At 35.6% G+C, this 15,817-nt stretch overlaps 1 long non-coding RNA gene across 2 annotated transcripts; it reads left to right on the top strand.

Moving 5' to 3' along the window:
* Window positions 1–303: 303 nt before the first annotated feature.
* On the top strand, window positions 304–14,237 carry LOC110141280 (uncharacterized). Of its 2 annotated transcripts, none has more exons than XR_002315021.2 (3): window positions 304–457; window positions 3,268–3,357; window positions 13,855–14,237. It is a non-coding gene; the product is annotated as an uncharacterized lncRNA (long non-coding RNA). The 2 variants fall into 2 exon arrangements; XR_002315022.2 differs by lacking the exon at window positions 13,855–14,237 and adding an exon at window positions 10,274–10,455.
* Window positions 14,238–15,817: the final 1,580 nt, after the last annotated feature.

The raw sequence follows: 15,817 nt of genomic DNA, 5'->3' as shown, positions 1-15,817 counted from the left end.
TAATAATGGACAGGGAGGCCTGGTGTGAGTTCATGGATTCACAAAGAGTCGGTCACAACTGAACGACTAAAAGGAACTGAACCAATATTTAACTTTTAAAAGCAATGTTTCTAAACTATTCTGAAAGAAGATTACAGTCAAGGAACCAATTATTCAGTTCAAATGCCATTAAGGTCAACATATGTTGACCTTACAACATATGTGTGTGTGTGCATGCTTAGTTATGTCTTACTCTTTGTGACCTCATGGAATGTAGCCCCCTGACATCACTCTCTATGGAATTTTTTAGGCAAATTTGCTATATTGGGTTGCCGTTTCCTACTCCAGGGGATCTTCCCCTCCCAGGTATCAAACTCATGTCTCCTGTATAGTGGGCAGATTCTTTACCACTGTGACATGTGGGAAGCCCATGTTCCTATATTCCATGGTAATCATCAAGTTCATTACAATTTCCTAAGTAAGTAATATATTTAGGGATTTTTTTTAATTTAACATAATTGATGCTGATATAACTTTTGGTAAGAATTCACTAAGATCCTTGAGAATGTGAACACCTCTTTTGTATCATATCTGGCCATAAGCTCCATGTCTATGGAAAGATTAATACTTTTCTTCACTTTGGAAATTACCCATCTTGCAGTTTCATCTCTGTAGTTTTGATGTTAGTTGATTGTACCTTTGTGTTTCTGGTTCCTGCTTTTCAGATTCCTGGAAGTTATAATAACTTACAAATGTGGCCTTTATTCTTTATTCATTTGATTTGGAAACTTCAGGTAGTTTAATATGGATTTCTAAAACCTGCACCTGAAAATATTCTGAGTTATACATAATGTTGAGCTAGGTATGAGATATGGGCACAGACACTAAAATACAGAATAAGCAATTTGAAGTCTTCTCTGGAGTGTTTCCTTGGACCTTAACTGAGGGTCTTTTCACAAATGACCATCATGATATAGACTATCTCAGTTCCTTGATCTGATAACATTTTTATCACCTCAGTATTTAGGGTTCCCCCCAATTATAATGCTGTTATTATTGATCCTGTGAAGGAGTCTTTAATTCATACCTTTCAGGTTTCTATACAGTGAGAAAGAAATGCATTCCATTTCCTGATCCATTGTGATTTGGCAGCTGGGCTCTTAATCAGTGAAAAGATGGCTCTGGCCATATCTCTCCCTCTCACATTCTTCTTATTGTTGTTAAGGCTTAATGTTCTTTCTACCAGAAACTTTTAAAGTTATGGATTAAGATCTTGTTCAACATAGAAATATGAATGTGAAATCCAAAATTTCCATATATAATTTTGAAGACAGAAAAATCTGTTTAATCTTTTCTTCTGAGAAAATTGAATTTTTTTCTATATTTTTGAGGAAAATGAATCTACTGAATTAGTTTAAAAAGAATCATTTAGCATAAAGAAAAAAAACACAAAATAAATTTCAGTGCAACAGTATTTTCTACAATAAAATACCTAAAAATCATGAACACAATGAAGGTCACAGAAATTATTTTAAAATCTATTCTGGAGATATGTGCAGCTCCCGCAAATTTCCTCCAGTTACCCTCTTCTGTAAACTAAGAGAATTAGGTCAGCCAGGTGTCAATGGTAGCCACAAGGCAATTCTGTTCTGGAATCTATATTTATTAACAGATTCAGTAGGTAAGCCAAGAGACTCCCACTGGGATTTGTTTTACTCAAGATGCCTTGATGTAAGGAGTTTTAAATTATTTAATTGAATATATTTCTGAATAGCTTTCTTGTGGCTTATTTGACATGCTGCCATTACCATGAGCATGGCTTGATTAGGTTGTTGTTGTTGGTTTTTTTTTTAACCTGTCAGAAATGCATGGACATGCCTCAGGTCAGTGAGTCTGCTGTTAGAAAGGTTAGAAAGCTTCTTCATCCAAAAGTGTAAATAGTGCTAAGAACTCTTTCTTTGTCTTACATTTAAAGCTGATATAATAAGGAAGCTATTTTTTTCTTTCTCTTTTGAGTGTAACACATAATTCAAAAGTAGTAAAAATTAATAATTGACTTAAGTGAAATTAAGAAAGAAAGATACACATCAAGAATGGTGAAGAAAACACCACTAAATATTGACTAATTTGAGCTGGAGTCCAGGAGAAAAGTAAGCTGATACACACTATCTTGAACCTCAGGAGAAATACCCACTGTCCTAAGACAAGCATCATTGCTTTAAAAGGTCTATCCAACAATTTGTTAATTGAAGAAATAAATATATGAGTCTAACAAAGGCAAAATAGAGAATGCTTTGAAACAGAAAGATAAAAAAGTTCAATGCCTATTTTTATTTATCATGAGCACCAGATGGCAGAAGTGAAGTAGAATAAAAGAGGTAGAATTCATGATACAATCACCATATCTGCACAGAAACAGGTTTCATGGGCCTTAAGGTGGGGCTAGTGGTAAAGAACCTGCTTGCCAATGCAGGAGACTTAAGAGACATGGGTTCCATCCCTGGGTCCAGAAGATCCCCTGGAGAAGGAAATGACAATCCACTCCAGTATTCTTGCCTGAAAACCCCATGGACAGAGGAGCCTGGTGGGCTACGGTCTATGGGGTCACAAAGAGTCGGACACAACTGAAGTGACTTAGCATTCACACAATGATGAAAGAAAATTTTAACATACAGAGGAAAAATAAAAGAAGGAAAAGGAAAAGAGGACAATGAAAAAGTGTCACTTAAAGAAGAGGACAGAAAAAATGCAATTCGAAGTTTAGCTAAATTCACATTGACCCAGATCACGATCTGTCTTACCTGTAATATTCTTCATTAGTTGCTTGGTTTTCTACAAGTGTGAATCACAGTCAAAAAAGTATGAAACAAAGAACTGTCTGCTATTTCTTCCCAAAGAATGGCATTAGCTATGAGTTAGTGACTTCTGAGAGAGTTTTCACTCTTCCAATTTTCCAAATGAAGCTATCATAGTGTTTATATTGTTTATTCTCAACCACATTATATTAGATTTGTCTGGAAGAGATTTTAAAAAGTCAGGATCAAGAGCTATAAACAGATAAGAAGTCTTTACATTACCCAGAAATTCTGGACTTCTTCTCAAAGATAAATGCAAAAAATTGGTGAGGCTTTGGGGTTATCATCTTTGGAGAAGGGGAAATTGTCATATGTGAAATGTGTCACATATATGAAAAAGCTGTGCATGACAATTTGAAAATTTCAATAAGGGGAGTGAAAAGTCCAACAAAGATTAGTATTTTATTTTTGTTTACTTTTTCTTACTTAATAGGATTGCTATGCTAATGGGAGTGATATTATGCTTGGATTTTTAAAATTTTATTTGCCTGGCTCTCTCAAAGAGAAGAGCAGTCAACTACATGTAAGTTATACTTTTTGTATGAGATTTTCAAGAAAGTTAAAAGTTGTATTTATATAATGTAAATCATCATTTTCACCTTCTTCTTTTTGTTCCTAACTGCAAAGGAACTTGGTGATGTTGACAGTAAAAGGCCATGTTAAGAATGCTAAGTTCAGAGCATGTTCTGGGACCCCTATCTCTGGGGTATGGGCTGCCTAACTAGTTACTATCAACTGCCTATTTTACACATAATTTTATTTATTTACACACACACACACACACACACACACACACTGAAATTTATCTATGGAGAAATCTATGCATTAATGGGCTTCCCAGGTGGCACTAGTGGCAAAGAATCTGCCTGCCAATGCAGGAGACATAGAAGATGTGAATTCCATCCCTGGGTCAGGAAGGTACCCTGGAGGAAGGAATGGCAACTCATTCCAGTATTCTTGCCTGTAAAATCCCATGAACAGAGGAACCTGGTAGGATACAGCCCTTGAGTCATAGGAGTCAGACACTACTGAAGTGACTTAGCATGCAAGCAGGCATGCATTAATAAATCTCAAGTGCAAAATTTGATGAGTTTTCACAAATGTGTACACTTATGTAGCCACCACACTACAATCAAGATACTGAATATTTCCACCACTCAGAAAACTCATTCATGCCATCCTCCAGTTAATTTTGCCCATTGCTCTGATTCCTAACACCATAGGTTATATTTACCACTGTTGGACTCCATATAACTGAAATTGTAAAGTATAAAATCTTTGTGTCTAACTTTGTAAAAACAATAAAATGTTCTTTGGAAGATTAGCCTACATTATTGTATCAATAGCTTATGTTTATTTCTGAGCTGTATTCCAGTGTATGAATACATCACACTTTGTTTATCCATTGTCTTCTTGGTTAATATTTAAGATGTTTCCAATGTTTGGACATTTTGGATTCTATGAATAAACTTTCTATGAACAATTATTTACAAATCTTTGTGTGGATACGTAATCTTATTTCTCTTCAATATTTAGTTGTAGGATACTTAGGAAACTAATTATCAAGCCATGTGGTTTACATGTATTTATCAATATGAGGATCCAAATATTTCTACAAATTGGTTGGTCCATCTTACTGACCCTCCAACAATGGACTTTGACTTTGATTAAACCCACATCCTTGTCAATATTTGGAATTTTCATAAATTTTAATTTTAGCCTTCTTTCTGGGTTTGTAGGAGTATATCTATGTGATACTAGCTTGTATTTTCCTAATGAGTCATGATGTTGAGACTCTTCATGTGTTACTTATGTATTTATTATTATTCTTGTCTTCCTTTGTAATGTGGCTGTCAAGTTGCCTGCCCTTTTTAATAGATTCTTTGACTTCTTAGTATTGAGTTGCAAGAATTCTTTATATACTGGGGACACAAGTGCTTTAATCAAATATCTATCTGTGTAATTAAATATACCTCTTTGTATGTGTGTGTAGTATATACACTGAGCATGTGGCTTGCGTTTTTAGTTGTTCAGTAGTTATTTTAGATGAATGGATGTTTTCAATATTTATGAAATCAAATTTATCATTTAAATTTTTCTGATGTTAATGCTTCTTATGTTTACTGTAAGAAATCTTTGCATTCACAAACGCTGTGAAAATGTTTTCTAATATGTCTTGTAGAAACTTTGTATATTACATGTAAAAAAGGACAGTTTTGCTGATGATTAATATGCAGTAAGTGAATGAAGGATTGAGAAGCATAACTTATTTTTTCCAAGGCCCTAACAAGAGGAACTGAGTAGATAAGTTTGCTATTTGTTAAAATGAAGGATGGAAAATAGTAATCTTAGAAAAGGAAAATAATTGTTGGGTTCAAGAATATTTGGTTTAAAATTCCCAAAGGCATTTTGTATAAAAGTCACATAGATATTTGTACTAGTTAAAAAAAAATTAGATCCATATATATATATATATGATGACTGAAGTTATAGGATACTTAAGAATACCTAAGAATATACTATAGGGTGAGAAACAAAGAGAATTCAATAACAAACTGTAGAAAATTGTTAATAATCAAATATTATTAAGGGAGGGACTTGAAAAGTACTAAATAGAACAACCAGAAGTAAAAGAAAAATAGGAGATACTGGAAAAGGAAGCATATGAAAATATATTTGGGAAGTAAGATAATGATTCCTTGTACCAATTGCTGGTGCATGATTCATGAAATGAAAGCATTAAAGACATTGAACTTGACAATTTGAAGGATACAATGACTATGATAGCTCCAGTGAAGTGATATGGGTGGAAGCAGAGTCATGTGTGTTGGAGAATCAATGAGAATTCTTCAGGTTCAGGAAAAATGGGGCAAGGCTATGCAGAACTTTTGCTGTGCAAGTCTTTGAAATGTTGTGCAACTGAAGGTTTTTTTAAAAGTGCACTTTGGAGCTGCAAAGAAGAAAAAGATATGCCTACTATCAGAAACAAGGAGACAATTTAGAGCTACAAAGGAAGGATAGAGCTGTGTTATACAGAGTAATGGACTTAAATACTCATGATAGGAAATATAGAGTTTGAGGTTAGAACTGAGACACCTGTATAACAGAAACATTAAAGTAATCCAGACAAAAGTCCGCTTAATGGCTAAAAAAGACAATGAAGAGTCATGTTATTCTCAAGACCATAAGTTAAAAAGTAATAAAGTTTAACATGGATAATCTAAATTCTAGTCTTAATTATGAAATTGGTGTGGCATCTGAATTTATATTGCTTATCTGAATGTAAAATTTATCATTTAAGGGTTTTATATAAAACTTAAAACCTGGCAATTGCAAAACTGAAGCAACTCCTGAAGTTCAGCTGTAAAAGATCCTATAAACACACGCATAAAACCACTTCACTGAATAAAATCTTATCCTAAATAACAACAACAATAAAAGAAAAAAACACCATGGGGAAATGTCCATAAAAATTAAAGAACTAATATACCAAGCACTTAGACACATTACAAGAAGTACTTTAAATTATTAAAGACACAGAAATCCTTTATATAACATCATTGAACATCTAAAAAGGTAACATAAAAAGTAAAAATTGCAAATTTCATAGTGAAACATTAATGTAATTGGCCCTTTTACAAAACAAGCATAAGCTGGTAAACTCTTATAGAATCAACATTTTTAAAACTCTGAAATCTAATCCAAAATGTCCAGCAACCATAGAGTTTCTTTGTAGAGTAGAGGGTGACTGAATTTTAGTAAGAGAGAGTTCTGGCAGTTTCATTGACCTGTGTAGCATCTATTATTTTCTAGTGTAGTGTCCACAATCCCCAGATAGCATCCTGAGTTCCTACAGCAGCTTGCTAATGCCGGGTCATTAGTATGCATGAGTTGTTTTTTTTTTTTTTTTCTCAAGTTATTGTAGTTGTGCATTTTGACTTGCCTAGTGTAATGCTGAGGGACTGATGCAGATGCTGAGGCTTGTTTTATTGACTCTTCCTACCTACCTTGGGCTGATGCAGCTATCTGAGTAGTGTTGGTGGTATCTGCCAAAAGATTCAAAGGCCCACTTCTGTTCCCACCTGGGCCAGGAGATGGCAGATGGAGCAAGTGGTATGCAGTCTTAATTTATTCAGGAGAAGGGAGAGAGAGAGAAAAAAAAAAAAGAAGAAGGCAGCAGAGGAGGAAATATCTTATGGAATAAGGACTTGGAAGAGGAAGTGTAATGTATTTACCCAGGCCTGGACACCTGCTCAAAAATTATCTAAGATAAATTTGTACCTCTGGCATATCTGTGAACTCTCTGCAAGTGGGAGATGAAGAGAAAAGAAAAGCTGTAGGGAGTCCATTTAATACTGAATCAGTGTCCCAGTCAGGTGATTAGCAGGGCATGCTGCAAAGAACAGTAGAGTAATCTTTTCTTTTTCTCTATTTGGCTCCATATACATAAGGAAATGTCTTAGGTGACCTGATGATCACTGACATAAAAGGACAGATACTCTGGTGAACACACATGAGAGATAGAATAAATTTCTTGCAGTAAGAGTTTGGAAATGTCTCAAAGAAAATAAGGCAATCAAAGATTTCATCTACTGCCACCAACAAATCCAGGGGAAGAGGAACTGTCTTCTTGTGTTATCACATTGTATTATTCAAATATCCAATTTGTTTCTAAACAACAAAATTTAAGTCACACAAAAAACGATACAGTATTTTCCACTCAAAGGACAAAAGGTGAATTGACAGAACCTAACCCTGAGTAGAACTAGACATTTAACTCACTAGACAAAAATCATTAAATGAGCTTTCTTAATATGCCAAAGAGCTAGAGAAACTATGGACAAATAATTAAAGCAAATAAGTAAAATTATGTGTAACTATAATGAGAATATCTATAAAAAATTAGACATGATTAAAAGCAACCAAACAGGAATCACAGAGCTGAAAGTACAGTACATGAAATGAACAAACTCTCTAGAGAAATTCAATACCAGATTTGAGAGGACAAAAGAGAAAAAAAATCAGCGAACTTGAAAACTGGACAATAGAGATCATTTATGAGGAAGAGGAAAAAAAAAAAAAATGAACAAAAAGTAAAGAGTAAGAAAGATCCCTGGAATACCAAAAAGCATACTAACATACACATTATTAAAATCCCAGAAAAGAGAGAAAAGAAAAAAAAAAAAAAGGAAAAATTATGGTTGGTTGAAAATGCCACAGTTGATGAAGGACATGAATCTTCAGATCTGAGAAACTCAGTAAACTCCAAGTAAGATAAATTCAAAGATCCTCACACTAAGACTGATCAAAATCAAAGACAAAGACAGAGAGTGATAATCTAGAGAGCAACAAGACAGGTAATTTTATGTTTAAACTCATATTAGAAGTGAGGAATTTACTAAAAAATATAGAAATAGCCAATATAGTACCTGCAGAAATATATAAGGATCAAAATATTAAATCTAAATAATAGAAATGAACAAAATTGTAAATAAAAAAAGATAATAAAGTGATTTATCAAAACCACAAGCTTGTTTTTTGAAAATTCTACACTGATCACAGACAGGACAACACACTTAGAAAATTCTTCCACATGAAAAACTGAGTCTGGCATGAATGGACATCTCTGTTATAGAAGAATATTAATCAGTAAAGTTATATGTCCTCTATATAAGATTATCTTTCTGGTTGATGTTTGCAAACTGGAATGGAGATAGGAGGGCCAGTAAGGAGATAAAAAATGGCCACTTTGATTTTAAATGAGGACATAAAGTCAATAGGAATTAGTGATAGATTATATGTAGTTTATGATAAAAATTAAGGTATACCAGTTTTCATGATTGGACAATGGGTGGCTTTTTCATAAATAGGGAACAATGGTGTAAGGTCTTTAATAAAATGTCATTGCTTGGCCTTTTAAGTTTGTGATGATAATAGTGGTGACAAGTACATTGGGAAGAAAAGTTGTCAGTCTGGCAGTTGAAGACCACTGTGTAGTCTTGATGATGCCATGAGTAGTGCAGTAGTCTTGTGCATAAGTCTCTTCTCTGGGTATGAAGAACCATGGGTATCCTGAGACTGTTAAGGATGAAATTTTGGAATTTAATCTCCAGTGTTCTTCCTAGGAGTAGATCTGCCCTGAAGGTTCACTTTCTAGAAGTTGCTGGTTTTAGTCAAATAACAGAATCTCCAGAAAGACTTTCCTCTCCATCTTTCAAATCTCAAATGTCTTTAATTTTCCCATCAACTCTGGAGTCCTGAGTGGAACTCACACAAGGAACTTGACCAATGAAATTTGGCACAATTTAAAATAGCACTTCAGAAAAAGACACTTGAAGCAAATGTCTATAATGAGGGGCCAGTGACGGACACCTCAAATTTCAACTCCATTTATCTGCCTCCTTGAAGTTGTTGTGTCCTCTTGAGAGAAATAAACCAGATTCTGGAAGGAGTCTCTTGGTTGCTATCTTGTTTATGAAATAGAAAAGTTTAAAATATTCTTACTGCCTCCACTTTTTAAAATATTTATTTTTATGAAAAGGAGTACCATGGTATAAATCAATCCACTTATGTGATTTCCCACCAAGAATTCAACCTCTTATTCCTGAGTATAAAATTTAGGGGAAGCTTCTGAGGTGGACTTGATTCATATCTGGTATCAGAACAGGGTCCACACGTATTATCCAGGACAGCAGATCATGAAAACAAGGTTTAGAGGTTAGGGACAGAAGTAGAGAGGAGAAAACAACAAAGCCTTTATCTTCTAATTTCCTAGGTTCTCTGACAGGGAACTTGTATATCACAGTAAGAAAAGAGAGATTAACAAGAAAAAAAAAAAAAAGTAATCATAGCTTGTTAACCTGTGCAGTAATATATGTGGGAGAACTTAATGATGAGTAACTCAAAAGGGGTGGCTAGAGCTTAGGCTTTTATAGCATCTCAACACAGGGATAAAGTGTGGAGAAGTGATAGGGCAAAGGAAAACAGGTTTAGACTTTCAGAGGTGGCAAGCTGTGAGAAGATATATTTATGTAGGGGAGGATAAATGATAAGGCCTAATCTAGTAAGAGTTTGTTTGTGCAGGTCTATTTGTCTATCTAGTCTATCTTCAGTCATAAAATTCACCTAGAAGAGGGGATTTATACATGTTCTTGCTCAAGTCTCTATTTTTAGTCAGAAAAAAAGAGCTCCAAGAAAGGCTTCTTCCTGTGTCTGCTGATTCTCAGTCTGCATTCAGCTCAGAAAAATCATTTTGCCAAAAAGGAGTATTTTGTGGTGGAATAATATAATCTCCGTCAGGAGAAACTTTGGGGATTTATATTTTTAGCCATATTTTCACATAAACTTGGAATTTTTTGATACTTACTCCTCAGAAATCAAAGATTCTCTGTCTTTATTTAGTAACTTTTTTTTTTATCTGTTCTCTTGTTTTGACAAAGTTTCCTGCAGCTTAATCCTTAAATGGGTTAATATAACACATAAACACAAAATAGCTGATGCCACGTTTTCTCAAGGAACATAAAGCATTTTGACCAACTTAACTGAAAGTCAAAAGGATTACAATGTTTTCCAAATATAATAAATATTTCTGAGTTGATGCAAAAAGTTGATGCTTTTGTATTTTATTTTACAACAAGAAATATGTAGTCTCTCAATATTTATGTAACTGCATGCACTTGCCACTAAGGAAAAACAACTCAACAAAAAATTGATACTTTTAAATAGAATTATCATCCAAGTGTCTCAGCTGTCAATAATCTTCCTTTTTAACTTTGTATGGCAGTCGTTTAATAATTCTCCCAGATGTTATTTAATATGTTCCACCTCCCAATGAATTTACAGTTAATTGACTGCAAATTATAAAGAGAAAATGTTTATAATGAAACAAGATGAATCCTCATTTGGAGATCCCTTTGAAATGTAATTAAGCAGGAAGTTGTCTATGGGAGGGCAGGGGCCTAACTGCTAAAAGTTCCCTTTAGTAATGAGGATGTTTTATTCATATGACCAACCTCCCTCACTTACCTCTTCAATGCATTTCCCTTGCCAAATCTGTGTTTGAAAATCTTGGGTTCATTATTCCTTACTGACTGAATTTACAGGATTCTATAGAATAGACCAACACTTCTATCCAGATGTAATTGGATAATTACTTTAAGAGCAATGTAAGAACAATTAAGAACAATGTTTGTTCTTAGAAAGGGAATACTACACCCAACAGTGATTCAGAGGTCAACAGGGCTGCTACTGCCTGCAGGCATCCAGGGGTGACACTGTCACCTGCTCATTTCTGAAGAGGACTGAGAGCAGCCCTGCTGGACCCTGGGGGCAAGACCATACCAGGGAGATGGGACAACAGAGCTTGGAGACAAAGAGGATTATTTTAGAGCCTTAAAGCAAAATACAATTTTTCTTGTTTATTTTCAGACATGCTTAGGTCTGCAGAGCTCTTCTATCTTATCATTCCCTTTTTAATGTGAGTGCTTGTGCTAGGCCTATTCCAACACTGTAGTTTAGAATTAGATAACTTATTTTCCTGTTACCCAAGTTCAGAGCTATAAAGGAATTTGCCTCAGGATGATTCACACTTCCTCTCTTGCTCACACCTGGTTTAGCTGATGCTCAGATGAGACTCGGACTTGAAGTTGATGCTGGGATGAGCTAAGAATCCTAGAATTATTGGAATGGAATGCATATATTTTACATGTGTGGGCATGAATTTTTTTGAGGGGTGTCACAGAGCAAAGAGCATTATGAGCTGATTTGTATCCCCCCCAAAATTCATACAGTGAAGTCCTAACCCTCAGTACCCTATTAAAGAGGAAATTAAGTTAAAATGAGTTTGCAAAGGGGGATCCTAATCTCATATGACTGTTGTTTTTGTAAGAAGAGATTAACACAGACACATACAATATCCTCCTAGTCAAGACAAAGGAAGTGGCCATATACAAGCCAAGGACAGAGGCTTCAGAGGGAATCAATCCTGCTGGCACCTCCATAATTGGGAGATAATAAATTTCTGATGTTTAAGTCACCTTCTCTCTGTTATGGTACTTTGTTATGGTAACACTAGAAGACTAATACAACATTTAAGAAGTTCTGATAGTTCATAAAATCTTATGTTTTAAATGAAGCAAGTAAAACACTCTTCAAATGCTATAGGAACAAAAATGACATTTTAGAAGCCTGGGCACAAATGCAAGTTCAGAAAAAAAATCCTGAGTTATCTAAATAAATAGTGAAATCTGAAAAGTTTTATTGCATTAGGAAGGTTATGTGCCCATTGCAATTGTATGTTTTGCTTATTAATCTTTTTGAAAGTGAAAGTTGCTCAGTTGCATTGGACTCTTTGCAATCCCATGAACTATACAGTCCATGGAATTCTCCAGGCCAGAATACTGGAGTGGATACCCCTCCCCTTCTCTAAGGATCTTCCCAACCCAAGGATCAAACCCAGGTCTCCCACATTGCAGGTGGATTCTTTACCAGCTGAGCCACAAGGGAAGCCCAAGAATACTGGAGTGGTAGCCTATCCCTTCTCCAGTGGATCTTCCTAACCCAGGAATTGAACCAGGGTCTCCTGCATTGAAGGCAGATTCTATGCTAACTGAGCTATCAGGGAAACAGCAATCTTTGAAATAACTGTCAATTTAATTAAAATATGGCTTAACATATTCCTTATATGCTGTGACACTGACTCTGAAGAACTGCTAAGTTTTTATCAACAGAGAGAATGTCTTATAACTTTTAGATGACATCACTGCTTAGGTAGTCAATGTTAGAGACATTAAAGATGAGATGCCAATAGCTGTGTAGTGCCACAATCCAACAGGCAATATCTTCTTCAAAGAGATCTCCAAGAAAAAGCAATATATGACTAGCAGGATGTTATTCCCCAGGAGGGAAATAACTTCAGTAAAGGCAGATTCCTGGCTTGTCACATCAAGCATTTATTGTCATAAGAAACTTTCAGGTTTATCAGGGAAGAAAATACACATATAGAACTTTGTAATTGTTGATAATAGATAAGATCCCATGAGCACTATCAGTCACAAGTCCTGCAAGAACTGAGAGAAATTGCAGCATTGAGTCTGGAGCCCCTAAGGCAGATTTAATGGGCAAAGAAAGCTCCCTGGCTGATCTCAAATCCCCAGAAGGGAGAAGGGGAATGTGAAAGTAACTCACAAAGGAAAGGAAGGACTATGCTGATTTTAAGATAGGATGACTTATATTTTACTTGAAATGGCCACTGAAATAGTGAAATAAAAATTGACTTTTCATATGTTGTTATTAGCATTGTATGTGCTCAGTCATGTCTGACTCTTTGTGACTCTATGGACTGTAGCCCACCAGGCTCCTCTGTCCATGGAATTTTTCAGGCAAGAATATTGGAGTGGGTTGCCATTTCCTACTCTAGGGGATCTTCCCGACCCAAGGACTGAACCTGCATCTCTTGTATCTCCTGCATTGGGAGGTAGATTCTTTACCACTGAGCCATCAGGAAAACCTCCATACTACATTTGAATTCAGTCAAAATGATTAGTATTATTATTTGCCCATCAAAGTACAAAATTTGAAAGACATGTGAAAAGGAAGTGTAAATATACACCAATACAAGATGAAAAGATGTCAATAGAAACATTTAGGTATGATATCCTCTGCAGAAGGCCAAAAGAAAAAAAAAAAAAAGAGAGAGAGAGAAGGAAGGAAAGAAAGAAGGGATGGGGAGAGGGAAGAAGGGAGGGAAGGAAAACAAGAAAAAAGTTGCTCCAGTTTCTGAACCCCAAAGGAGAGCAATTCTTAATTTACAAAGGTACTTGGAAAGCAACATGGACCACAGTTCAAAACTTCAGAACTGGACAACCAATTTAGATATGTTATGAAGTCTGTTATAAAAAAAGGGGGGCTCTTAGAAAACCACTGAAAGCCATATAAAAATGCTTCAGAAGGGATTGTGCTGAGAAACTTCATTATATTTATTATAATAATAATTTTAAAATGCTTGCTTATTTCTCATTAGGCCAACTCACACCTCTGCTAGTCTGTACCTGTGTCATCACTCGAGTTGGATGAGGAAAGGGGAGCACTATGAGCGGCCTCATGTGCGAGTGTTGGTGTCTTTGTTTCTGTAACATCTTATGATTCTTACATTTGCTACAAGGCTGAACTGACTAAAAAATTCCACCAACAGACATCAACACAAGAGTGCATCCATTACTTAATTTGATAATGTGCATTTATTCTAACAGGAAGTATGGAAGTTCATAGCAAGCACTCTGAGGTTGGGATATCTTGGCTGGTTTCCAACTCTGCTGGTTTCAGGAATGACCTGGGACATCATCTCTGCAATAGGGCTAATATTGCTTCTTTTTATATAACTGGCATGATAAGTGACATAATGTATTCAAAACACATAGCTGGCATTACAGTAAGTGCTTTACAAAGTGTGGCTATGAATACAACTTTAAGCTGATTTTAGTTGAAATATTGATTGATTTGTCAAAATGCTTACTGTAACATCTGCTATTCTGTGATGTTCTATAAATTGAATTCTGTTATGAAATGAGATTTTACTTTGGAGACAATGATAATACCTGGTTTTGTTCTGCAAAGTCCATGATATTTAAAATTTAGATGTTTCTTTGAAAAAGATTTTCTTCTCTACTTCAGCATGGATCTCAAAAATTAATTGTACTCAGAGTTTAAACCAAACTTAATTACTGTGTCAACAAACAAAATGTGCCATTACATGGCTTAATAATGTTCTTCAATTTGTATTATTTAGTACATTCCAGAGACTTACACCTTTATATTTATTTCTTAATATATTCATAAAGATGGCTATATATGCACATATTTTGATATTGGAGTACATATATTTTATCAGTTATAGAAACAAAGTGAAAATATTTTGCAGAATCAATAACTCTAAATAGCCAATAAGTTCAAAATGGGTTAAAATCTGTTAACTTATAGCTACTGACTATAATACTACAGTCAGTGTTGAACTCTTCCCTGGAGACAGTGTTTCAAAGATTGTTCCTTCACCCCAGTGTTTTCCTGACTTCCATGTGGACCTGTGTACAGTTCAGTTCAGTTCATTTCAGTTGCTCAGTCGTGTCCGACTCTTTGCGACCCATGGACTGCAGCACGCCAGGCCTCCCTGTCCATCACCAACTCCCGGAGTTCACCCAAACCCATGTCCATTAAGTCGGTGATGCCATCCAACATCTCATCCTCTGTTGTTGCCCTCTTCTTCTGCCCTCAATCTTTCCCAGCATCAGGGTCTTTTCAAATGAGGGACCTGTGTGCCGCCCTGCCCTAGTCTAGGTTCTGATCTCCATTTCACCAATGTGTCCTTTTACTGCTTTTCCTTATTTGACTTTCTTCTTCTTTCTCTTCTAGACTCATGCCACCTATTTAGTAGATGGGTAAATGGGAGATGGGAATACCAGACCACCTGACCTGCCTCTTGAGAAACCTGTATGCAGGTCAGGAAGCAACAGTTAGAACTGGACATGGAACAACAGACTGGTTCAAATAGGAAAAGGAGTATGTCAAGGCTGTATATTGTCACCCTGCTTATTTAACTTATACGCAGAGTACATCATGAGAAACACTGGGCTGGAAGAAGCACAAGCTGGAATCAAGATTGCCGGGAGAAATATCAATAACCTCAGATGTGCAGATGACACCACCCTTATGGCAGAAAGTGAAGAGGAACTAAAAAGCCTCTTGATGAAAGTGAAAGAGGGGAGTGAAAAAGTTGACTTAAAGCTCAATATTCAGAAAACTAAGATCATGGCATCTGGGAAATAGATGGGGAGACAGTGGAAACAGTGTCAGACTTCATTTTTTGGGCTCCAAAATCACTGCAGATGGTGACTGCAGCCATGAAATTAAAAGATGCTTACTCCTTGGAAGAAAAGTTATGACCAACCTAGACAGCATATTAAAAAGCAAAGACATTACTTTGCCAACAA

Source organism: Odocoileus virginianus, unplaced genomic scaffold (assembly GCF_023699985.2).
Source record: "Odocoileus virginianus isolate 20LAN1187 ecotype Illinois unplaced genomic scaffold, Ovbor_1.2 Unplaced_Scaffold_11, whole genome shotgun sequence".
NCBI lineage: Eukaryota > Metazoa > Chordata > Mammalia > Artiodactyla > Cervidae > Odocoileus > Odocoileus virginianus.
The sequence above is the reverse complement of the archived record's forward strand: the minus strand, read 5'-3'. Positions and strand labels throughout refer to the sequence as shown.